Here is a 24,682-nt window from a genome sequence, read left to right as displayed (position 1 = left end):
TCCTTAATTATCCTCAATATTTGTCCTATAAATTGTCCTGTGCCAGTCACAGACATGCCCTGGCATGGGGTGCAGAGTGCCCTGGAGGCACACTTCTCTGGGGTGGCCCTGGGAGGCACTGTGTGCCTGTGTCAGCTGACTGAGATGCACTGCAGGGTCAAAATCCTTCCTCTGCTTCCCCCTTCATTCCAGAGAATAGTAATCAAGTTGCTGAGCTTTACCACAAATAACCTGTTACTGTCACCTGATGTCTTGCTCCAGGTGCTGCTACTTCGGTCAAGAACAGGGCAGAAGCCAAGTCTGCCCTTTGGTCTTATGTGCCATGGGGGAAGAGGGATGGCCCCTGTGCCCTGGCCCAAGGTCCAAGTGGGGTGAGTGGGGAGGGAGGCAGTGCTGTGTTTCCCCGTACTCCCCTGCCTGGGTGGAGAGTTCAAGTTGCAACTGAGTAATCACAGTCACCCCGGACAACTTGCTGCTTCCATGAAGTTCTCACAAAGTGTGATTAATTACCTGATAAGGATAGGGGATGGGTCACAGGTGAGCAATAGCTTTGTGCAGGGGTTAACTGTGTGTCTGTGCCCTTTGCATGGCCCAGTGCTGCTCATGCTCTCCAGCTGCCACCGACACATGACCTCCAAGACCTCACTGATATCAGGGTAAGACAGGGCCTTACCTATCTCTTGGGATCTCTAAACCTTTGGAGTTGGTGTTATAATTCCCTGGAAGCACACTGTAACTTGCTTTTCTTTTTGAGGTTGTGGTGGCTTTAGAGTAGAATTGTTTTCATCTGCCCATCTGTCACCACCAAACAACCACACTTAGTGCCTGACGTGGGTGGAAGGTAGAGAGAGGCAACAAGCAAATGTGTGACCACTGTAAGTTGTAATCATCAGGGTTATGTCATCATATTGGTAGTTAAGATTATGAAGATATGCAGATTTGTTATCTTTCTCAGAAGGTGTTTCACTCACTAAAGAGTCTGGCTTGACATACATAATTTCTTTAAGGTAATGTTTCACCTGGTTGCAGAACTGTCCTGGCTAAACATCTGTCTTATTCTGCTGCTGATGTTCTGCAAGTGTCCTCTTCTAAACCACCATGAAACATCCTCCCTTTCGTGTCTGGAAATCAACTCTGTCCTGACTGAGCAGCAAGTCCCATTCTGCAGAGCCAAGAAGCTGTGGTTTTATTATAAATTTATGTTACTTGAAATATTAAAGGGCCCTGAAATTCAGTGTGGAAAACTTTACAACATTATAAACCATCCAGGCTTCAGCAAAGAGAACAATTGTTCCATGTCATATGATTCTATAGAGCCAGGAAACAATGCACAGATCTTAAGCCTTTCATGAACTTTTTGGTCAATGTGATGAGTTTCTTAGGAAATAAAATATTCCATCATCACCTAGGAAGATGTATTTTAGGCCAGATTTAAGACACAAACATAATCAGAATTTACTGAGTTATCTCTTCAAGTAGACTTGTATGGTAGGAAAGCGATTTCCTTAAAGAGCAGTTGCACCTGTTTAGGTTTGACTGAAGTCTGTACAGTCTTAAAATATTCGAGTTGTCCTCTTCAGGCCTAGAAACCAAAATCCAGCTGTCAACTTGCAGTTGAAGTATAAGCTTTCAAGGGCAGAGGGAATTCCTTTGTCTCTATAAAGCAATCACTGTGTGCCCTGAAGCATGAGGCTTTCTTACTAGGCTATTCAGTTTTTATTAAGATCTAGTGAGTTAATTATACCAAAATCCACTGTTTTCTTTCTGAAGAATTTATTGAACAATTTCCCAAAAACTTGCTTATATCTACTGAGCTAACTGGAGAAGTTTAAGCAAGTCATTTCATTTTTACCAAAACCTGTCAAATTCATTTTGCAGATTGTCTTGACATGAATGGTGTCATGAAGTCCACCTCTGCCAGGCCAGCTAGGAATTGCCTCAGTCTTTCACGATTAGGAAGCAAGTAGGAAGTATAGGATCTTTTGAAAAACTGAGTACTGCATTTTATGCTTTTAGGTGCTCTGAGACAGAGCTGAAGTTGGGATCAGGGTCCCACCCTTCCAAGTAGCCACAGCTTCTAAGTGCCAATGTCATTTAGAGTAAATAAATACCACCTTCTGAGTATTTGGGAGAAGAAAACAGGGGCCTAAGACAATTTTTTTTCTTAAGGCAGGGAAATTGCAAGGGATCCCAGGACTCTGACATACCCATCCAGGTCACCAGTTCAATATATCCTAATACAGCACTTCGTTATCATGGCTTCCCAGAAAATAATTCTGCCAGTTCCACACTGCCCTGCTGCACAGCCCTCAGAAACCAACACTGGTGCCAACGCTGTGTGCTTGAAAGTAGCTGTCCCACATAATGACCACTGCCTGTGAGAACCCACCTTGTCTGTGGCCCCTCGAGCAGCTGCCTCAGCAGATGCCAGAGGACAGCTTTTGTTCCTCTGAAGTGCAGATCTACCCATCCTTGTCCTTCTGCTTCAAGCTAAACCAATGCAAAGAAGGAGAGGGTCCACTTGAGGTGCTACTTGGGAACAGGGACCACACCATAAGGCCTCATCTGTGTGTGCTAACTCCTGGGACAAACCCCAAGACACAGTCCTTTCAGATCAGCTTGAAGTGCGTGCGCTGGCAAAGCATCATGGATGCTTAGGCAACTGTTATCAGATCTCTGTTTATAAATACAAGATTTCGGGTTTGGCTTGAGTACTTAAACTTACTAGCAGGCAGGCTTCCCCCCCAACAAAAGCACAATAACAACCAGAACGAACAATCACTGTTTCACCTCTCCCACATTAGCTATTAATAATGTTAATTTACTTCCTTTGAGAGATACCATATGGTCCCCTTCCTGATCCCTCTACAGGCATAAGAAAAAACTAAGGAAATTAGAGAGACTCCATAACACTGATGGCCACATCCAATGTCTTATCAGACTTCCTGTTGTTGGGAGTATTGTTTTCCTTTAAAGATTAATATTTACAATGGTTACTTAGTTATCTTAGTTCATTTGGTGACCATTAAAGATTCCAGCCCTGAATGCGATGAATGAACCTCCTTTTATTTGTCCTTGATGACTTATTTGTCTTGTGCCTCTTCTGGCTGAAAATCAAGGAAAATAATTATTGGGTTGGGCTTTTACTGCCATTTCATATGAGGGCTCAAAGTGCATGTTTCTGTTTGTTTTAGAGTGGGAGCCCTTACCCACTGCTTCTGCTGATGTATGCATATTTAAGAATATATGTTTTGTGATTAGAAGAAAAAGTAAAATAGGTATTTTCATCTATTTTTTCTTAAGCTTCATGCCTGGTTTGAGTGCTCCTTGGGGGAAAAAAAAGGATATTTCATATTTCATCCACAACTGAATGTACAGTAGTCATATAAGCTCACCAAAGTGGTCTGTGCTGGGACAGAAAAGGCAGCACATGGCTGTGCACAGGCTAAAGGAGCCATAACCCAGTTCAGGGTCTGTCCATAGTTTTCCCCTGTGCATAAGCTGTAGTTCAGAGGGGTTTCTCAGCAAGGGCTAAAGTCACAGTCATTTTTCTCCTGTATTTTTTTGATAAAAGCCCAAAGGCACAGCAGGAAGTAGTCACTCAGTGTGACACCAATGGGGGTCTCAATCCAGCTGCCTGCTGCCAGAGCTACAGAGGCATTTATAGGCAAGAGGGATTCTGAAGTCACCTTGAGTTGTCTTTGTCCCTGCTAAAGAGGAGCACAAAAATGTTTGTGTACTCACAGGGGTATTAGACCCAGCCCTGGAGAAAAACACCCGTGACAAACACGGCCCATATTACAAATTGTTGTGTTCTAAGTTTGTGCCAGGTGCAGCATTACAGCAGGGATGAACAAGGGTGCATGAGCAGTTTTCAACCTACCCTGTTTTTCCCCTGAGCGTGGACTAAAGGCACACCTTGCCCTGTGGAAGCTCCTATCTTCTCATCCTCGGCTGCCCTTAAAATGGAGCCACTTGCAAGGGCTCCACTCAGAGATGGAAATGAATGCACTTCTCCCCATGATGGTCACCTCTCCACACATCCTTCCTACCTCAGCCCATTGTTCTTTTCTTGAGTAAAGTCCTCTGGACCACAAAAACCAGGATTAATAGTCAGGTCTGTTTGCAGCTGGAGGAATGGAGAGCTCAGCAGGGAGCAGTGGGATAACCATTTTGCAGCATGTCTGCACGTGAACCATCAGACCCTCGTGAGCAAGTCCGTCCTCAGGCACAGTTGGCTCCTAGAGAAGGCGTAATTTATAATCATGACACTTCCAAGGTCTCTTTCTTAGTCTCCCCCTTCCCCCTCCCAGTCCTTGCTCTCATCCCAACTGGTGAGTATGGGACAGATCATCCCAGCATTTATAGGGGGAGGCTGGTTCTGTGGTTTCCCTGCAGACTGCTGTCTCATCATGAAACCGCATATTTGATGTGCTTTTATAATGAACTCGTTTGCCTCGTGACAGATGTTTCTGATATGATAAGAAACGTGGCCCAGAGGCCAGTGGAGCTGTAGAGCCTCTCGTGTTCCTCACCTGAATTGCAAATGAGATATTGCTCTCTTATCTGTGAAAAAACACGAGCAACTGCACATAAAAATAACACGTCACCGAGTGCCAGCTGTTTGTGCCAATGACATTCTTCTTAAAAGAATAGCTCCCCCATCATCTGTTTTCCCCCTTGCAGAAAATCTGGAGCTGTTTTGCAAGTGCAGCAGAAGAGATTTATTTTTTCTTTTTTTAAGCTGCAGACAAAGCAGTTACTTTAAAATAATTCTATGTGAGCAAACTAGTTTTTATATTTATGACACAGGTTTTGGCTTTTTTTTTTTTACTTTTTCTTTTTTCCCCCAGTACTTTCATGTCTTTTTCCTGCATATCTCTCTGAACACAGGAGAGAAAAGTGTCAGTGCTGCTTTCTGTCTCTTGGCAAATCCTTCTTGCAGAGCTCAGTGGCTTTCAGTGGTTTCAGTTCTGAATGGTAAGGAAGAAAGTTTCTCAGTATTTAAAAATATTTTTGTGACTTTGAAAACGTGAAAGAGAACAGTAAATCCCTTTTTTTCTTAAGGTTTGTAACATGTTGGTCTTTAGATACCCTGAGTTTAGCCTGAAGGTAAAACCACCTCTAGAATTCCAGACAGAAACAAGCAGGCCTGCTCACTTGGTAGCCTTTACTATTAAGTCTTGCAGTCAACAGAACTTAAAAATATGACCAGGTGAAGTTGTTCTGGTAATTGATCTGCTCAGTGTTTTATTAGGGTAAAACTGAGAAACACTTTTCAGCATTTTGCAAGCTCAAGCAGGGATGTATTTCGTTACAAATGACCTTCTGGGAGAACTTGACTGTGGGGACATGATTCATTGGCAGCTTGCTGGTGACAGCCTTGTTTCTATTGTTCTAAAACTCTGGTTTCACATTTCTCCTGTTAGATAAGCTGCAAACATTAACTACACAGTGAGCTACAAATAAAGTGTGATGTAAGAATTAAGCTTATTATCTGATTGGCAGTGCAGAGCCACTGTTCCAGGTTAAGGGTTTGAGCAGAGGGTTTTTGGGTTTTTTATTGTTATCTTTTATTTTTTTTAACAAAACTTTGCCTTTTTACATTTCTGAAAGCATTGTCCTCCCAAAAGATAAAATACGCCTTTGGAAGCTGCAGTGTGTATATATAGTGTGAGCTATAAATAGTCTGGAGTGAGTTCTGCACAGTACCAGTATGCAGAGATATTAAGGACAGATTCTGATTTTTATGGCTGCTGAGAAACACCAGTCTAAAATGGTGGCTTTTAAATTTAATTCAGTATGCTCAGATCCATACCAGATCAGAATCTTGCTGGGGACTTTACATGTGTTTTAACAAATAAAGGAGTTTGGCAGCCTCAGCTTAATCCAAGTTGGAGATTACATATCAATTTCTGGTACTCTTATTTGGGACTGATACCAAGGCAAATGAATTCACTCTTAAATGAGGAATGGCTTAATTATCATGCCGCTGAAAAATAGGTCTATATACTCCCACAGCTCAGCTGCTGTAAGTGGATGTACATAAGGACTGAGAAGTGGTTGCTATTCAGCTCCTTCTGACAGTAAGATGACTTTCAGCAATTGAATGATTTATGATAATGTTGATATTCATGCAGGCTGTTCAACTGCCAGGATATAGACTACAATGCCTGATGGGTCGTTTTTTCTTCAGGCACACACTGGTTACAGGCTGACATTGGAACCAAATTCTCTGGCTGAAGTGTGATCCTCCCTGCTACAATAGGGTGGGGGCTGTGGGGAGGGGGAGAAGAAGAAAAGTGCCTGTTTATAATGGGTTATCGACCGCGTGTTATCTCTTCTGCTGTAAAATCTTAACAGGACAAAGCGTGATAGTGTTATTATGGGCATACAAGGCAGGGTCAATGCCAGGGTATTAACCTTACTTAGCAAATTTGTGATAAATATAATAGATCTCATGCTTCTGTGAGGAATTTTACAGCAGCTTCTGGTCATGCATTAAAACTCTCTGCCCTCCATTGCATCCTCTCACGCACTTGGACAAGAAGGGCTGTTTGCACTGTTTGCTTGTGCCATTTAACTTCAGTACAGTTTTGAGGCCTCATTCTGGGTTCCTAAATCTTCTTTTCAGTCCATCAGGTGCACCTAAGAGAATGAGTTAGGCCACATACCCAGCGATGCCTGAGGTGGAGGAGATGAAGTCTGCCAGGCCTTGGTGGTACGTGGCAGAGAGCTGCATGACCAGCCCTGACAGAGCACTTTGAGGTTCAGTTCTTTGGCAGCTTGCTGTGCAGTGGATTGCAGGATCCAGCAGAGCAGCTTTCATTCATACTAGTGAATTCCTGGTGCCTTTTGGAATATTTGCTTGAGGTCTGTGGTGATCTTAGATGTAACTGAAGGCGTGTAGTTTCCTTCCAAGGATGATCCATTTCGTAAGATTTAATACACTAGACTTTTCAGTCACCTTTACCAGGCAGTTTCTTTAACAAACTTCTCAATCACTCTTGGGGCAGGACTTCACTCCTGCTTGCACTTACCCTCCCATATGCTGTCCTGGCCACTTTCAGAGGATGTAGAAAGGACACAGAAGAGGCAAGAAAAACCTGTTTTGTATACTCCTTCCAGCTCATGAATCACTGCACAGGGACACTGCAAATAAGCCACACTAAAAGGCTCTGCTGTGCAGGGCCCATTGCAGACAAGGGGAAATGGAGCACAGCTTAGAGCTGTCTTCAGGTGCTCTAGTTCATGCCAGAGAAAGAGAAGGGACCTGCAAGGACCCAAAATCACTTCATCCCTCTAAAACTGCTGTGCCTCTCTTTCTGTCCTTACTATGTATATGCAACTAGGATAGCTGGGAACAGGGAACTGCCTTTTCACACGTACACTGATGTTCCCAAACCAGTGACACGTAGATCTGGAAATTAATACAGCACAAGATCTAAAAGCACACCAGTGCAGCTCACTCAAATCCCATTGCTGTGAGCTGCTTTCACACCCACCATGCATGAGCCAGGGACAAACAGAGTCCCTACTGTTCTTCTCAAGTGGTGACTGAGCCCACCCAATAGTCTCTGCCACTCTCTTGAGTTTATATCTGTCTGTGCCTGCCCCTTGTCTGCATGGTCAAACCAGTCTCTGTTGCTTCTTCTGCAGAGATGCATTTCTTGAAACAACAAGACCTGACCAGATATAATCCCAGCCTTCCTTTTCAATTCTGCACCCTTGCATGCTAAATGTCTTTACTTGTCTAGATCTACTGACCATTTATACTGGTTGTTCTGCTAGTTAGCAATAGCCCTTGAGTTCAAACATACAGGTGAGCATCTTTCACTCCTTAGCTTCAGCTGTGGTGCTGACTGTGGAAACATCTCCCCCTGTCTTCAGCTTGTTCCAGGCAGAGAAGGGAGTTTGTGACAGGCATAGCTCTGTTATTTATCTAGATAGGTCTGAGTGTTTTCCCAAATTTATGAAATACTCTGAATTATCCAAGGCACAAGCATGTGACTCAAAGTCACTGGACAGCAAGCTATTTAAAAAAGCATCCACCAAAAAAAGCAAGTCTGAAAGACTATCTGGCAGTAGAAAGCACTTAATTTAGACAAGTGTCCATCTCATGAGTATCTTGTCATAAGGCAATATTGCAGCATTCCTCAAGGCCAGCACAGGTTCCACTTTTGTGTGTGACACATTGAATGTAAGTGTGTTCAGATACAGGTTCAAATACCCTTGGCTTGTGGTCTTTCTTTTTTTTTTCTTTCCCCAGAAATCACTGGACTGTTCTGTTGATTCACAGAGTCTTACACACTATCAGTTTCAGGTTCCTTGATCGTTTTGGCATTCATGCCTTTCAGCACCATCAAAGAAAGCTGTCTTAATTCCATCAGCCTCCAAGTTTGTAGGATCATTGTCATTTCTCAGATGTGGATAAAATGTTTCTATCTTTAGGACTGAAGATTTGGTGTCTCAGATGAGATTTGATTTTATTATCATATAATACAGTTAAGCTTCTTACTTTGAGAATTGGTGGAGTAAGACTTGCTGCTCTCATGGCGATACCTACTTGCAGTCAGTTTTCATGTTTCTTTTCTTCTGGGCTGGTTTAGGGAAAAATATGCTAATGAAGGGCAAGAAGCAACAAACTCTGGTGAATTATTCTCTTTGCATTCTTGTTATTTCAAAGAGTTCATCTCCTTTCAAGGACTATGTGGATTTTGCAGTTTCACAAACAAGATCTTGTCTAGATCCTTTCCCTTTGACAGGTACAGGATCACATGGGAAACCCTGTGAACTTTCTAAAAGTCATTCTTCCTCAGAATTGCAGATTTTTAGTGAATTCCCTTGCCAATTTGCAGGATTATTTCACCACCTGTTTTTTCCCTCTATACAGTTTATATGCTTAATGGGCACACATTCAGAACTGATATATGAGTAAAATGAGCAAACATGATTATCTTTCCTGTAATAAATTGAGCAAAGTGAGTCTCTGATCATCATTTTGTGTACACTCCTTGGCAGTGGGAACATTACCAAGATGTGCCAGCTCAACTCTCCTCATTCAGCTCTCTGGGGGGGCTGTCAGAGTAGCCAGCAGGGTTCACTTGAGACTTTCTCTTTGTCCCTTGCTCTGCGATTGTTACGTGACTGCATTTCTCTTCCTTCAAAAGCACTTTGACCTTTTACAAACCTTCCCAACAAACCTCCCTTCCTGAAATTCTTCATGTTCAGGGTAAGCCTTCTGGTATCTTGAAACCTAAAACACATACACTGATGATACCTGCTAGAGTCTTGTCTGTGTTGGCAGTGGTAGGAGAGACCTGTGGATGTGTAATGACATGAACCACTGTGATTATATGTGTTTGAAGTCTAGGACGGAGATGTTGCTGAACTTCATTCCCTTATCCTTTGACATCTACTTTTGACATCCGCAAAAACATTTCCTGGTGTCATATTCCAATGGATCAATAAAGCATATGGCCTTGTTACTAGAAAAAAATTCCTGGATGAATCCTTGACAAAATTTAATCTATGAGCTTCCAACACTTCCATATGCTGTTTGGTTTTTCCGGATCAGCAAAAAGAGCTCAAATATTAACTGGATGGTCTTGTAATCTTAAAGATTCCAAGTTCCAAGCTGGGGGAGACTCTCTCTTAAAAGGGCCCTTTGTAATTTCTTGGATGTTTTATAATTGCTGCACCTGTACATGAGAACTTCATCCAGATATGAAATATGCACTTCAAAGTGTGCTTCCATACAGCCCTGAAACAAGAGCCAAATGGGAGTCTGACCTGATTATATAGATACTATGTAGCTACAATGGCTATATTCTAATTAGTTTTTCATCCATGAACCTTTGATAGTGTCCCTTTTCTTCAAAAGGAGGGTTTATTTCCTGTAATGGTCAAAATATATTCAGTTGTCCACCTGCAGTTCTTTCTTTGGTGGTTTTTTTTACTGAATCCCATCTAGTCTATGCAGACTACCAATTCTTCTTTAATATGCATTAACAGGATGAATAAGATTATTTTGATCTTGGTATCTCTTTTACATTTAACACTACAGTTTTTCCTTTATGTAGAACATTATTCATGAAGACACACGTTTTATAATCATGAGGTTGGATTAGTATCTGCAAATTTGGGATCAGTCCAATGTTCTATCCTCTTTGGCAAAATTTTTAATTCCATCCTAGTTGAAGCAAATCCAAGTATATATATTTTTTTAAAAAAAAGACCAGAAAACAATCAAAATCCAACCACAACCAGAAAACTCCCCACACACCTTGAATCTTCTGTCCATTTGAATCCCCCCAGCTGAAATTGGAGAAGTCTGAGGCAGAGATTTTTCAGGTATGGTCAACTCAGTAGCAATAGCCACACTAGGTTCTTGAACCCATCACTTCAACGTCTCCAACAGTTTTCCATTTCATAATGGCACAAGAGAAGGCAGAAGGCAAACCTGACCCTGGTGCACTCTTATAAGCACAGCATGTCAATAAAAGACAGGAAGAGAGAGAAAACCATTTACAATTCAGTAGGGATCTGCAACCCTTTTGAAAGTGCAGCACAGTGACAAACAAGTGATGGTCTCATGCAAATCATTACAGGCTCAAACAGGAACTTCTCCATGCTGATCATGTGCTCTGGTGCTCACCAAGTCTCATTCTAATGAAGCATGACTTCATTTTCCTTGTCTGCTGGCCTGCCCTGCCAGGCTGTGGGGCTTTGCCCTCATATTTGAGGGAGAGAGAAGCCCTGATGTTGGCTTCAGTGGTTATCTTTCATGCTGAAACATTTTCAGCCTAATCTCTTCTATTGGCAGCAACCAAAGTCAGATGCTTAAACCTCAGATGGAGACTGAATAATTGCAAAAAGGGGTTGTACCCAACTGCCTCATGCACTCACATGTGCCTGACTGGTGAAAAGTCACAGGCCCCAAATGTTTTCATCCTCTTTCCTTCCTCTACGGATCTTGAATAAAATGATATCTCAGCTGCATGGACAGTGGTGCATCCTTTCATACACTTTATTAACTAGTTTCCCTTAGTTTATGCACAGTATTCCCCTGGTTAATACACAGTATTAACTGGTTTCCCTTTGACTTGGGATTTATAGTTTGTGTTTTCCCAAGGCAGGTATGAAGGCTGGCTGTTCCCAGGTGCTACTGCTAAACTTCCACTTTACATTCCCCAAATTCCAACCTGGTGTGTCTCAGCAGATATCTCTTGGCTGTTTAAACTGTAAAACAGTAACATTGAAATATACTGAGGTCAAAGAGAAAGTCGAACAAAGGCTCTAGGCTTAGAATAAGAGAGTACCAGGTGAGAGAGATTCTGTGGGCAGGAAAGCCGAAGGAACTGGTCTTTAATGCAGGAGCAGAACCAACTCTACGGAGGCTGAGTAGGGATATCATGTGAAAATAGGAGGAACAGGTAGTTGAAAAATTGCCAATTATTTTAATTTCAGGGAAATTCCAAAGCAGGACTAGCTGTAGCACATCCAAACTGCAAACATTATGACAGTTTTAGCATTTGTAGTGCTGTTTTTGAGATCTCTTCAAACCACTTTGCTGTTGGTTTTTCCCCCTCCCACCACCCTTTTACCAGTGAGCAAGGATGACAAAGCAGAGTTAGAAACCTGAGTATTAAGATTTTCACTAACCACACAGTCTCAATGACCATCAAGAGAAAGACAAACTGGCATGCAGAAAAGCAGCTGTGAGAGTTCAAACAGCTGCATGCATGTGTGCAGCAGTGAGGATGCACAGTGTGGAGGATGAGACCATGTTGCTGCCTAAGAAGTGGTTTGGGCATGGCAACTGTTATATCTGAATGATCGTGACATGCAAGCAGAGAAAACAACGATGTTTTCAGACTCTGCAGAGAAGCAAAATCTTTGCTTCTTCTAGGTTTGGCTGAACTTTGCAGCCAAGTGCTTAACGCCATACCAGGTCAGTTGGGATTTAATTGTCTCTAACCAGAACAGTCAAAAGTTAGAGTTTGCTATCTACTGGCTGAGTGACACCCAAAAATTCTTTCCAAACTTACAAACAAGTAAAGAGACAAGTTTGAACCTGAGCTCCAGGGTATTCACACCACTCAGGAGCATAAACAAACATGGCACCGGCTAGAAAATTATTCTTGAGGCGTCACTTCAGACTGATCCAGACAAGAAGTTCCCAAAGTCAGGGTCACGACCCCAAGGAGTGCAGATGGAAGAAGGTCACGAGCCCAGAAATGAGGTTGCAAGCCAACAAGCTTGGGAACTGCTGATGTAGGCAGATGAATGGTCACGTCAAGGGGGTCCCCTTGGAATACCCTTTGCCTCTTCTCCTGCCTCAGAAACAGCAACTAGTGAGTTTTAAAGCTGGCAAGACTAGCCTGTTTATAGCATGCTGCTGTATTTTTAAAAGTAGATCCCTGGAAATGAGCCCAAGATGATTAGGGAGATGGGAGCAAGGAAGGCTCTGGAGGGAAGGATGTGGGACAAGGAGAAGGGGAGGAGAGGCAGGTCTGTGGGAAACAGGATCTGCCAAGCCAAAATAAGATGCATCAGTGTTGATGGAAAGGGAATGGAGGTTTTTTAAGGTTGTCATGAAGTTTTCTAGTCTAACTTGGAAGGTCAAATTCTTGTCCCAAGAAGTTTGAGGGACATACTTGCACTCCTTCTCTGTTCAGCCCCTGGTGCTGAACCAGATACCTTGATGGGGAAGCTAACCCAGGTTTTGGTGGAATCAATGTGTGGTCTGTGCAGCTGGTATATACACAGAATAAGTGAGTGTCTGAATGGCCTCTTTGACTGTCCCTGTGTTTCAAAATCTAGCAAAGCTAGGCTCTGAATTTATACATGTTAAAAGTAAATCTGAGGGTACAGAGTGAAAAAAAGAGTACATGTGGTACTTTGGTGGTTTACTTTATAATACTCATACTATGGAAGAAAGTGGAACTTATAAGCAGACCAGCATATTAATGTAGCTTACATTACTAATTTTGTATCTTGTAATTAAGAAAAAGATTTTAGTACTTTGTAATGTCATCATTTATAATACAAAACTAGCTCCAGAATGAGGAGTATCAGCACCATGAAATGGATACCTTGAACAATCCCAGGGCATGGAAGGACATAAACAATAGAATTTTGGCAGTTAGGAGGGAGTATAGCAATAGCACAAGTTCAAGTCAGGGGTGGGAAATGAGACTGGAGGTTAGCAAGATGACATAGACCATTGTTGAAAAGCAAACATGAAGTCTGTGTGGTGCAATACCTAGCTGTGGCTACGTGCGAGGTAAAACGCAGAGGTAAAGTCAATACCACTGTGTGGTATTTATTTAATATTGTTACATTGAGAGGTATTCACCAACAGGGAGGTTTTTCTAACAAACTGCAGCTGATTGATTTCCTGGGTAATGTCTTTTAGGCTCAAAGACAGAGGGACTGGTCCTGTTCAGGGCTGAACAAAGTGCCATGAGCCAATGCTGGCCACAGGGCAAGGCAGAACCGAGTTGCCTGTCTACCTCAATTACTATTACAGGGATTGAAATACTGACCCAGAGCCACAGACACTGGAGAGAGAAGAGCTCAGGAGATGGTGTGAGTGAGACCCCGAGAGCAAGGAGAGGTAGGGTTTCTTGAGCCTTAAACCCACTGGCAGAGGAGACCTAGGGACTTCTGTGCAGGGAAACTCTCTACTGCTCTTTCTTCCTAGCAAGGTAAAGACTTTGTGAAGCTTTTTATAATGAAACTAATTTATGCAAAGCATGTACATCTTCAAATAGCAGCTAATTGGTCAAGCAAGTGATGCCTAATCTTAAGGTCTCTCTGTTGAGGGCCATGGAAGCTTTGCTCTTGAAACAAATTTAGCAGGATGGTCCAGACTGAATTTGTAGGTAAGACTCGGTTAAGGATTTTACATGCATATCTCTCAAGTGCCAGTCATAGAGGTTGTTCACACATGTGCTTCAGACATGACCAGGTTGGTGTGGAACCAGCCCATATATCCAGTCCTGGTGATCTGGTGTGGACCAGTCTCCACAAGTCTCTTTTCAGAGTTTAAACTAAACCTTTGGTTTGTTTGAGAAATCTGAGATTTTATTTTCATAATTACCTTTAGTTTTGAGTTTTCCTTAAGGCTATTTGGAATCTATCGAAACATGTCAAGCTCTAAATCAAAGGTATTTGTATTTCATATCAAATGCACAGAAATCAGTAATGAGGTTTCTGCTCCGATCATGTGGAAGTTTGTTTTAATTTTCAAAGCATACTGTTTTCTTTTAAGAAACTGGTTAAGTTCTGTTTAATGCTGAGCTCAGAATATATAATTTCAGGCAGGCTTTTTTTTTCACATCAAAGCATGTGACTTCAGTTTCCAAAACATTTTTCCCCAAATATCTTTTTCCAGTCCGCAAAATAACCCATGGGAAAAAAAGTACAAATCTCATCGTGATGCTTGAAATTGTCACGGTTTTCACATGCAACTGGTGACCATGTGAGGTAAAGAAAGGGCCTAGGGACATGTCACAGGATCTTCATGGCCAGCTTGTGCCATGACTCAAGTGATTCCTGCCTTCAGGACAGTAATAATATAGCCCTATGGCCAATCCAGTCCAGCTCTTTAGGTACACCCAATCTCCAATGTACTTCTGTTAGTAGGTCTGTTTGGGATTTTTTTTTCCTTGATACTACCTGTAAATATGTCAAGGTACATGGCATCCTCTTTACAAGGAAATTTTTCCTGTTGCTGCTCATCATAGGCCTCACCTCTGTGATGGCACCCTTAAAATAAACCATTATCAGGTTGTAATTCAGTTGTTGATACATAATGTAAGGGCTCTTTCCTGTCCTAATCGAGCTCCTAAATACCAATGGGAACTCTTGGGGAGGGGGGGGAGGGAGCCCAAAATAGAAAATAGCAGTTTTCAGCCTATCAGAAATCTGTAAGTCTTTAGAATAAGTCCTTTACCCAAACTGTAATGCTCCCAGTTGAAAGCCAAGCATGATAAATATGCCAGATTAAAAAAAAAAAAACACATCAAAATAAGTAAAACAAATAATGGGCTCTTCTTGCTGGAGGCTATTACAGAGCAGAGCTGTAGAAACAGATCAATTCACTTAATGAAGTGCCTTTGGATTATAAGTTTTCTGTTTGTAGACAGCAGACTCCCTTTGTATTGCAATACTAACAGGGTTTCTCCTAAGGAGCTGTGACCTTTAATCTCATTATGTATGGATTTGTGTATGTGAATGTGACATACGAATTTGTTACCAAGATACTATGTGAAGCAAACATCCTAGGGCCTTCCAAGTTGGCAAGCTGATGCTGATTTCTGAGTCATCCCAGCCTAAAATATTATTTTGTATTTTTGCAATATTTTGGACTCTAGAGGGAACATCAGCCATATCTGACCGATGCTATCAGGTGCTTTCCATTAGTGTCCTAATGTATATCCTAGAGACAGCCAGACACACACATAAGCCTGGATACAATGGCACTGAAATTAAACAGGATTCAGGTTATCAGAAAGGGGGATCAGCTCAGCTAACTACAGCAACCGATCTATAGCAGGATAAAGACTTGACAAGTTCTTTCAAGCTTGATGCAATTTGCATCATCTCATTTGTTGCTTTCCTCATCTCCCTTCTCCTTTTCTCTTCCCTGGATATTGCCATCTTTTCTTGGTTCATACAGACACATACTGGTGTTTACAGATTTTTCTGCTGTGGCTGGTTCAGTGGTGGAACTGGACAGACTCATGGCAGATATGGGCATGGGCAGTGTTCTCTGCACAGAGACCATTGGTGAAGTGGTCTGGGTGGGCTCTAACATATGCCATGGTTTCTGGTGCATTGTTATTCCCTTGTTTCTAATTTATATAGTACTGACTACTAATTAGCAACCTGTTAGCTAGTTCTGAGAGTTGTCCTGAAACATGGCCTTCAGTAATAGGGGACTGATAAATGGCAGGGGAGTCACTTCCAGCCCTGCACTCCTTCCAAGAATCCTTTAACAAGGCACGGTATCTTTTGTTGCTGCATAATATCTATTTCTGAATTCTGAAGCTAAGCCTTTCTCTTTTTTTGTCCTACCAGAGCTGCTGAGATAGTTTCATTTTGTCAGGGGAGTATGTTCAAAGAAGAAATACTAAAATATGTTGCATAAAACTGTATTAAAAGTATTTCCACCCAATCTGAAATATGATTTCTCCAGACCTTGCAGAGTGTCTGTAGCTTAGCCAGCTGCAATATTAATGGCACTTTACTGAGAAAGTGCCAGAGCCCTATAACTTTCATATAATAAATGAATTGTAGATACCACTCTCAGCACAAATAATTGGCAGGATTTATGCTGCATTCTCCTCACAAAGAGTGAGTCACTTCTCCCACACTCGAAGCATGCAGAAATTCTCAGAGAAAATGCAGCTGAGTGCATTTAATTATCATTTCATTTAGCTATTTTTTGGTCTTGACAACAATATCATCATAAATAATGAAATTTAGGACATTTCATACCTTCGTGCCAGGAGGGTATCCTTGTAAAGGAAGGACATGGCTGAATATTGCAGCTTTAAATTAGTGTAAGTTAAGAAAATTATTTCCTGTGGACATACATTTTTTTTGTAGAGAAAAGTTTACTGAGAATTACCTTGCTTTTATTTCCAGCAATCAGAAAGTGAAACTCTTACATATCTTTATAAGAAGATGAGTTGACCTTCAGGAACTCACATGATTTCCAGTAATAGCCCATATATAGACATGGAGATAATGAAAGCAGTGATAAAAACTTGCCATTGCAAGTCTCCTGAAGCTGACATGTATTATCTCTGTGTAGCCATGCTCCCCTATGTATGGCATAAGGCTTCCTACCTCTGTGTTCCAAGAATTTATATCACTAGATATTTCGGAGTACAGTCCCAAACTGAATGTGTGGTAGCTGATACAGGGTGGAGTTTGGAAGCTCAGAGTGACTGTATCCAGTAGAAAAAAAAAGTACAACCTCTTGTGTATCTGACTGTTAATAGCAAAGTAAATAAGCAGATCTCAGGTAAATAACAGTGTAACAGAGGGAATATTAGAATAAGAAAAGTAGAGTCTAGGAAAGGAAGGCTCTGCTGTTAACTAAGAGCTCTTAGATGTGCATTTTCTGCCAACTCTTTACCTCCTGTTATTCCCAAATGCCTACAAGCCTTGCTTCTTCCATCTTCCAGAAGAGAATATAGGTAAGAGGAGATATCCTGAAATAATGTGATATGTGTTTATGTTGTTGGATAAATAATGCAAAACTATTCTGGCTTTGTGTTGATTTTGCCTGCATGGGCTGAGATCCCTGTTCAGCTCCAATGAAGCAGGTCAGTTCCTCTGGTCTGAGATGTTCCTGATGCCTCACCTTGACTTTTCCTAGGTATCTCTGAGTCACATTCTGTGTCCTGAGCTTTGTGTGCTCTTTCTCTCTGGGTACCTACGAATACACTGTGGAGGACTTTGTGCAGCTCAGTTTGATTAATCTCTTTTGCTGACTCCCTGGACTATGGTGAAAGGAGAGTTTGGAAACTATGAATAGAATAATTATTTCAAATATGGTCCAAAAGTTCGTGTTTTCACAACCATGGATTTTCAGAGAAGAGAGCTGAGCTAAGTTGCAATAAAAGCAATTGATGGATTTTTGGAAGGGAGTAGATGGCACAGGGAAAGCAATGTGTTGCAAGTGGGTAGATCCAGCCCATGGGTACCATATGTTTTGAAATCCTTGTGGTCTGGATGGTGACCAGCCAGATTTTTCAGCCTGAGGCTCCCAGCTCCACCCCACTGAGCAAGGAGTTCCTGCTGCTAAGTAGCCCAAAAAGTGCCTGGGCACCCTGGAGCCTCTCTGTCAACATAAATATAAATAGAGCACCTTTGCAACAGGATGTTTGCAAAGAGACCTGGAGGTCACTGCTGCTCATATCCCGCTTTTCTGCAAGCTGCTGCTTAGGTACATTCCTGTATCATCAAACTTCACCAAAACCCATGTTTGAAGTGCAGATTTCCTCCAGACAAACTGTGGTCTGATGAACTCTGCAGAGGAAGGAGCCTGGACTGTGCAGAAGTGTCAGCAGTGACTGCTGGATGCAGAATGAGATCTGAAATACAGAGGTCTGGAAGGCAGAAACTTTGTGTTATGTGGCCTTTCTGTTCTTATAATTAAATGTTAGTATGGTTGAGTTCCTCCTTTCACAATACACTCCTGTGCTGACTACCAAACCTACACTCCAGAGATGGTCTGCAGCCAGTTATCCAGATAATGAAAAAGGACAGGGAGAGGGAGGGGGAGATTACCCATAGCTAATGCAAAACATGTGCCAGTGAGATGGTGGCTACTCAGTGTGTTCATCTTTTAACATGCAATAAGTGCATCTCCTTAGAGCCAGGGATAACCTGAGGCACCAGGAAACTGTAAGCAGGTGAGACTCTGTGTCCTGGCTGTGACACAGCTAAAGCTGTGAGGGAAAGACAAAGTGGGTCAATCCATGGCCCAAGTTATCCATCTATGGATATTGAACGCTATGTCTGAGGTGTGATTTCACTGTTTTCCTTGTTAAAGTATCCATTGCCAGTCTGACTCTCAAAAGTCCTGCCACTTACATTGATGTTCTTCCTTATTCTAATTAGTAACTAGACTTGGAGGGAACCTTAAGATCAGCTGAGCTATATAATGTGATATATATTGTAGCTTTTTAACATAAAGTACAAGGGTAATATTGCCGAGGAAGTGGAGAAACTGCTCTGTATAAAAAACTCTGTGAAGTGCATGGCATTGCAGCTCATAGTCATCTTTTGAAGATTACTTGACTTCAGTAGAAAAGACTTATTTTCCTATGAGTAGAGATATTCCTCTGCTGTGACATAGTCTCACTTTTTCGCTTCCGCCTCCTTTATTGTTTCTGGAGGAAAAAAACAGAGAAAGATAAAGTACCCTCTGGTGACCCATACATCTCCAGACTCCTTAGTGCTGTGTGTCTTTCATGACAGGTAGCTTTCTAATAAGTGTTGCTGGAGGAGGTTCACAGTTCTTGTTAAAATGGGGTTTTGGCTTTAGGAGTTCAATCTGCAAGATGGAATCTGCACCACAGAGAAGATGCAGACACACCCTGCGTCATCCAGCACTGCTGATGCCAGTGGAAGTTTTACCCTTGATTTCAAATGTAATTAGGCCTGAGGACTGTGGCCCTTTCTTTCACCGCTTTGGGCAGTTAAGATACTTATGACCTTGCATGACGTGTGCAGTGACTGTGATGGAGGGTGGGCTTTGTGCCACACATGGTGGGAGCTCTGCCCTGAAGTGCTGCCAGTCTAAGTTTATATTTGGCACAGTGAACGGAAGTAATAAGCAAAAGTTGGGAATAGGCACAGTGAAGGTCACAGCAGTGAGATCAAGGGCTGCTCTGATTTGGTAGGTGAATATCCTGATGGCTGCACTGATTACATCGTGAATCACCAGCTGGAGGCTGAGAGGAAGAGGCTGGGCATTAGAAGGATGTGGCTGTGAGGAGACCTGGAGAGCCAAGATTAGGGGGACAGCTCATGCCCAGAGGACTAGAATAGCTTGTCCACTAGTTTAATTGTTTTAGGCATTTAAAACACTGAGTTAATCATTAACAAAGATACCCAAGAGAACAATATTGTATCAGTTATCTTCCTGAGCATTTGAGTGGCTTGATTTTATTTATTCTAGACAAAATATTTTATTTGTGGTGTTCCATCTTTAGTCTGAATGTCTCTAATTTGGACATTCATTTAATTTGGAAGATTTCCACGAGATGCCATTGAGACTGTCAGATTGAAGTCATGACTTATAACCAAACGTCTTTCTTGCTCCATGTTGCTGACTGCAGCTTTGGTTATGAATTGTGAAAGAATGTTAAAATCCAGTGTATTTTTCTCTGTGGGCTCTGTTTATTTTTATTTTTAACATTTTGATTGGACAATGAAAAATGTCAGTGATGCCAGTTGCAAGTCTTTAGGTACAAGTTTGCCTTTCAGCCATTGCGTGGGAGTGCTTATTTGCTTTTAAAAACTGACAGCTGTGGATTTTTAGTTCCTTTTTCATAATAATCTCTGGAAAAGTATGGCCTTACATAAAAGCCTGCTGTATGAAAGGTAAAACCAGGGCCAAGTTGGGATGATGACATCTTTTTCATGTGCTGCTAACTTTTTCAGAGAGCACTAGCAACAAGCTGAGCAGAGGTTGGAAGCAGCATTGTTGCTTCTGTTTCCCTTGAATTCCTTTCATCAGTCCAATGACTACATGTGTCCTGATGACACATTTCTGGGTCACATGTGCCAGAAAGATGGGCTATATGGAGATACACAGCATGGAAACTATTCTAGCTAGAGACTAGTTACGCATACAGGTTTTACCCACGCTGTAAATTCGTATATTCCTCACATGGACTTTATTAATAGCACAAGACTGAGATGGGCAGAGCCAGTTCCATTGCTCCTTATGTAAGTAAAGCAACCAAAATATAATCTTTCTTGTTCTTTATTCTATTAAAACTATGAATAGCTTATTAGAATCTTAGAATGGTTTGAGTTGCAAGGAACCTTAAAGATCATCCAGTTCCAACCCTGCTGCCATGGGCATGGACACGTTCCACTAGCCCAGGTTGCTCCAAGCCCCATCCAGCCTGGCCTTGAACACTCCCAGGGATGGGGCATCTACCTTCCATGGGCAACCTGTTCCAGTGCCTCACCACTACCTCCATAAAGGATTTCTTCCTAATATTTAATCAAAACCTGCCCTCTTTCAGTCTATTACCCTATAAGGCAGCTTAGACCAGCACATGAGACCATTAAAAAGTGCAGAGCAGCACAAGTCAGAGCACAGAGATTCCCCAAGCCTGACTGCATGGCTGCAGGAGAGCAGTGAAGGCCCAAGGGCATTGCAAGCAGCATCCAGAACGAGAGAAAGAATAGGAGGCCCAGATGAGTATTTACAAAACTGGTCTCATGCATGACCAAACTGAATGCTTGTTTGGTTTTGGTCCAGTGGAAACTTTGCAACGGAAGAGTTAGATAGTTTTCACCATCCCTGGAGGTTTTTAAGATGAGACTAGATGTGGCACTTTGTGCCATGGTCTAGTAACCACAGTAGGGTTGGACTTGATGGTCTTGGAGGTCTTTTCCAACCTGGTTGATTCTATGATTCTGTGATTCCTTGGCTCTGCCATCAAAGGCATGCTGCTGCCCTTCCCAAACAACTTTCACCCATTCAATGGGCTCCAGATTTCTCTGCAGGATATCACTCTGGTTAGGAGGTCAGAGGGGAAAATGCTGTAAATGTAGGTTGTCTTTATTTGGATTCTTCTCAGATTCATCAGTTACTTCCACTGCACTTCATTCAGCTAGTAGTAGTAGCAAGCTGTTGCCCTGGTACATGGATCAAATATAATTGGAGGCACAAAGCGGAGTGTTAGGAGATTGCATATCCAGTCCACTGTGTTCCCACTAACAGGAAAAACTGAGAAACTTGCCTAGAGAGACTTGATCCAAATATTCATGTCCTTCAGACACTGAATAAAAACTCCTGGATGGAAAGGGCTTTTAGTAGCTGTGACCCTCCTGGATTAATCACAACCAGTTCATTTAATCTTCAGCAACATGGGGACGTATGGAATGGTTATCCCAGTTTGACATCTGCAGTGAATATGAACTAAACTATGAAGTCCCAAATTTTCAGAGCCTGGGCTGTGCTCCAAGCTCATCTTTATAGCTCTAAAAAGGGATGCTCTGGCACTTCTCAGTGACATGGTGAGTCCAGATGAAGACAGAGATGCCAGGTAGCTGACTATAGGGTAAATTAAAAATGAGAGCTATTTTACCATAGAGAAGGGTGAATTTTGTTTACTGGTGAAATTATTACCAAAATGAGGTAATAATTTACACATTTTCATTTGAAGAACAAATAGAAAATTCTTTGGTGGGGGCTCCAAACCACCCTAGGATGGAGAGTTGTCTCCCATTCAACACCTTTTATTTGAGTGGGACATCCAGATAATCTGTTCCTAAATGCAAGCAAGGAAAGGAATAACAGTGAACAGCTAGAGCAGGCAACTAGGAATCTGGATCAGGATTTCTCTCCCCAGCTCTGTACCTAACAAGCATTTTGACCATGGTAAGTAACTTTCTTTTTTTCCAAGCCTCAGTTTAGCCATGTTTTTAAAACAGATAAATCAAAATGTATTCTGTGAGGATACTGTAGAAGTTAGGTTTTTTGGAGGGGAAGAATGCTGAATGTATGATTAATTGGGCTGCATTTTTACAGGTTACTCACAGAAGAGAATATGTATCATATGTAAAATTTGAAACATTCCTCTGTGTCCTTAGGTTCAAATGATGGAAATAAATTAGAAAAATGGTTTTTAAGTGCTAAGCAGGATATGGCAATAGGACTATTGGATTTCTATTTGCACTGCAAGCAAAGATGAGGATGATTTATCCCCTGTACAATCAAAGTTATCCACATTAATGGCTAAGAATATTTACTAAGCTGTAAAGAAGAAATAAATTTTAAATTCTACTGATTTCTTCCTTCTGTGTCTCAATTAAACACTCCACATTAAATTCTTGAAATTTTTCTGCTAACACTTATAATGGGTCAAAAATGTCAGGGTATCCTTGAAGTGGAGCACTCTTCTCCAAGGCACTCTGCATAGCTTAATTAGCACAGTTATTTCTTTCCCTGTGCATTCTCTAAGGGCTTTCGTTATGTCAGATGCTTCTAGTTATTAGAAATCAGAGCCAGAGGTCAACTGATGAGCTACTGATCACTCAAGCTAAATGTAATTTAATGCAGCAGTTATATGAGCAGTTTGCAAAGCTGCTCTGGGGATTGTATGTGCTGGGATGCTCCAGAATGCACATACCTATTGGCTCTGTTCAGTGCAGCACAAGACACACATGTGCATTAAAGGATCTGGTGTGGTCAGAGGTCACCACTATAGCACTTTCTTTTATTCTACTGTAGCAAGAAATCAAGCAAAGAGGCTTTAAAACTGTCAAAAGTTAGATGTCTGTTTTGTTGTTGTGTAGCTGGGTTTTTTTTCTCAACAGGCAGCAAGGGACCATCCCAATAGCTTCAAGAATCTCTGTTGTCTTGAACTCCCATCTTGACTGTAAAAATAGTTGGGCAGAGTGGCAAATGGTCCTGCTTTTAAGGCCTAGAGCCAGATCATGTCTCAGAGTCACTGGTTGAATGTTTTTCTGTCCAAAGTAACTGACTAAGCAGAACTAGTTCTGATTCTGGCTAGGAATATGCCATTAATATATGAGTCCTCTAAAATGTTTACCTATGAAAAGTGAGACTTTGACCCTGAGATATCAGAAATCATTCCAACTAGACTAAACACACATAATTCACATAGTTCAGTATATGGTAAGGTCTCTCATTACCCTCAGCCATTATGCAAATGACAGTCATGGGAGTGCAAGTCCTACTGGGATTTTTCCATTTGGCCTTTATTCAGTACCAATCTGATAATGGGATGAAAAGTGGACTTGAGGAATGCAGTTCAAAGGGCTTGCACTATTGAACCTGTGTACCAAGCCTGGCTATATAGGTGGTGAAGATAGCACAAACAGGAGACAGCCCATGCTGGGATGTGAAACAGAAGATATATAGCTCACAGGTGGGACAACTGAGGAGGAGGGGCCAGGAAAGGGTTACTTAAGGAGTGGAAGGTAGCCAAAGGATGCCATAGGAAAAAACCCAGTCATGGCAATACTGTGTGATAACAGCTTCCCTCCTCCATCTCCCCATGGTGATCTTGCTAAATTATAATTCTTAATTTTGTTATCTCTGCTCCTGAGAAGACTGTGGATACATATTTAAAGACCTGATGACAACATTATCCCCAAAATCTGAAAGACTAAAGGAGTAAGGAATCACTCAAGTAAAAAACAAATCTATGCAGATTGCTGGATCTTATTACATGAGAAAGGATGGGAAGCTATAGATAGTATGAGAATGCTGATGCAGTGTAACATACACTAAAATTGGTCCAGGTTTATTGCCATATTTAATGCAGACATTGAAATACAGAGGCTCTCTGAAGAACAGACCCATGTGTTAGGTGCTGTTGGTTGGTATATTTTACCCTGCATATTAACAATGCAGTAAGACATTGTTGTTGGCAGACATCTTATGAAAAAATTGCCTTCATTCTTCAAAAAAACTTATTTCCTATCTGTGGTGCTGTAGACTAACCCTTTGTGTTGAGACAAACTTGATAGCCACATGTATTAAATCAGACTCCAAGACTGACAACCTCTGTGTCTGCATTGTCTGTTTGCACTAGCCTTTCCTTTACTAGATCCCACTGTGCATGCTGCAGGACTCCCAAAGGTTACAGGGGTTTTAAATGCTCAGCTTTTATTGAGAAGGTCAGTGTAGGTGAATGGACAGTGTGTGTAGAGTGGCAGGCAATGAGGCTGGGATGTGCTGCAGTATCTTGGAAAGGAGCAGTCAGATCTGGGATGCAGCACAGTGGGTGGTGGAATCTCTTTGTTCCTATAATGCTTCTTGAAACTTCAGATACTGCTATTTGTAAGGGTATTCCTACTTAGGATCAGCAGGCAGGCTGATCAAAGCAAAACAATTATAGATGATGCACTGGTTTTTTCTTTGGTCTTAGGGACAAAAACCTGC

This window comes from Acanthisitta chloris, unplaced genomic scaffold (assembly GCF_000695815.1).
Source record: "Acanthisitta chloris isolate BGI_N310 unplaced genomic scaffold, ASM69581v1 scaffold16137, whole genome shotgun sequence".
NCBI classification, from domain to species: domain Eukaryota; kingdom Metazoa; phylum Chordata; class Aves; order Passeriformes; family Acanthisittidae; genus Acanthisitta; species Acanthisitta chloris.
Note: the sequence above shows the minus strand (reverse complement) of the source record.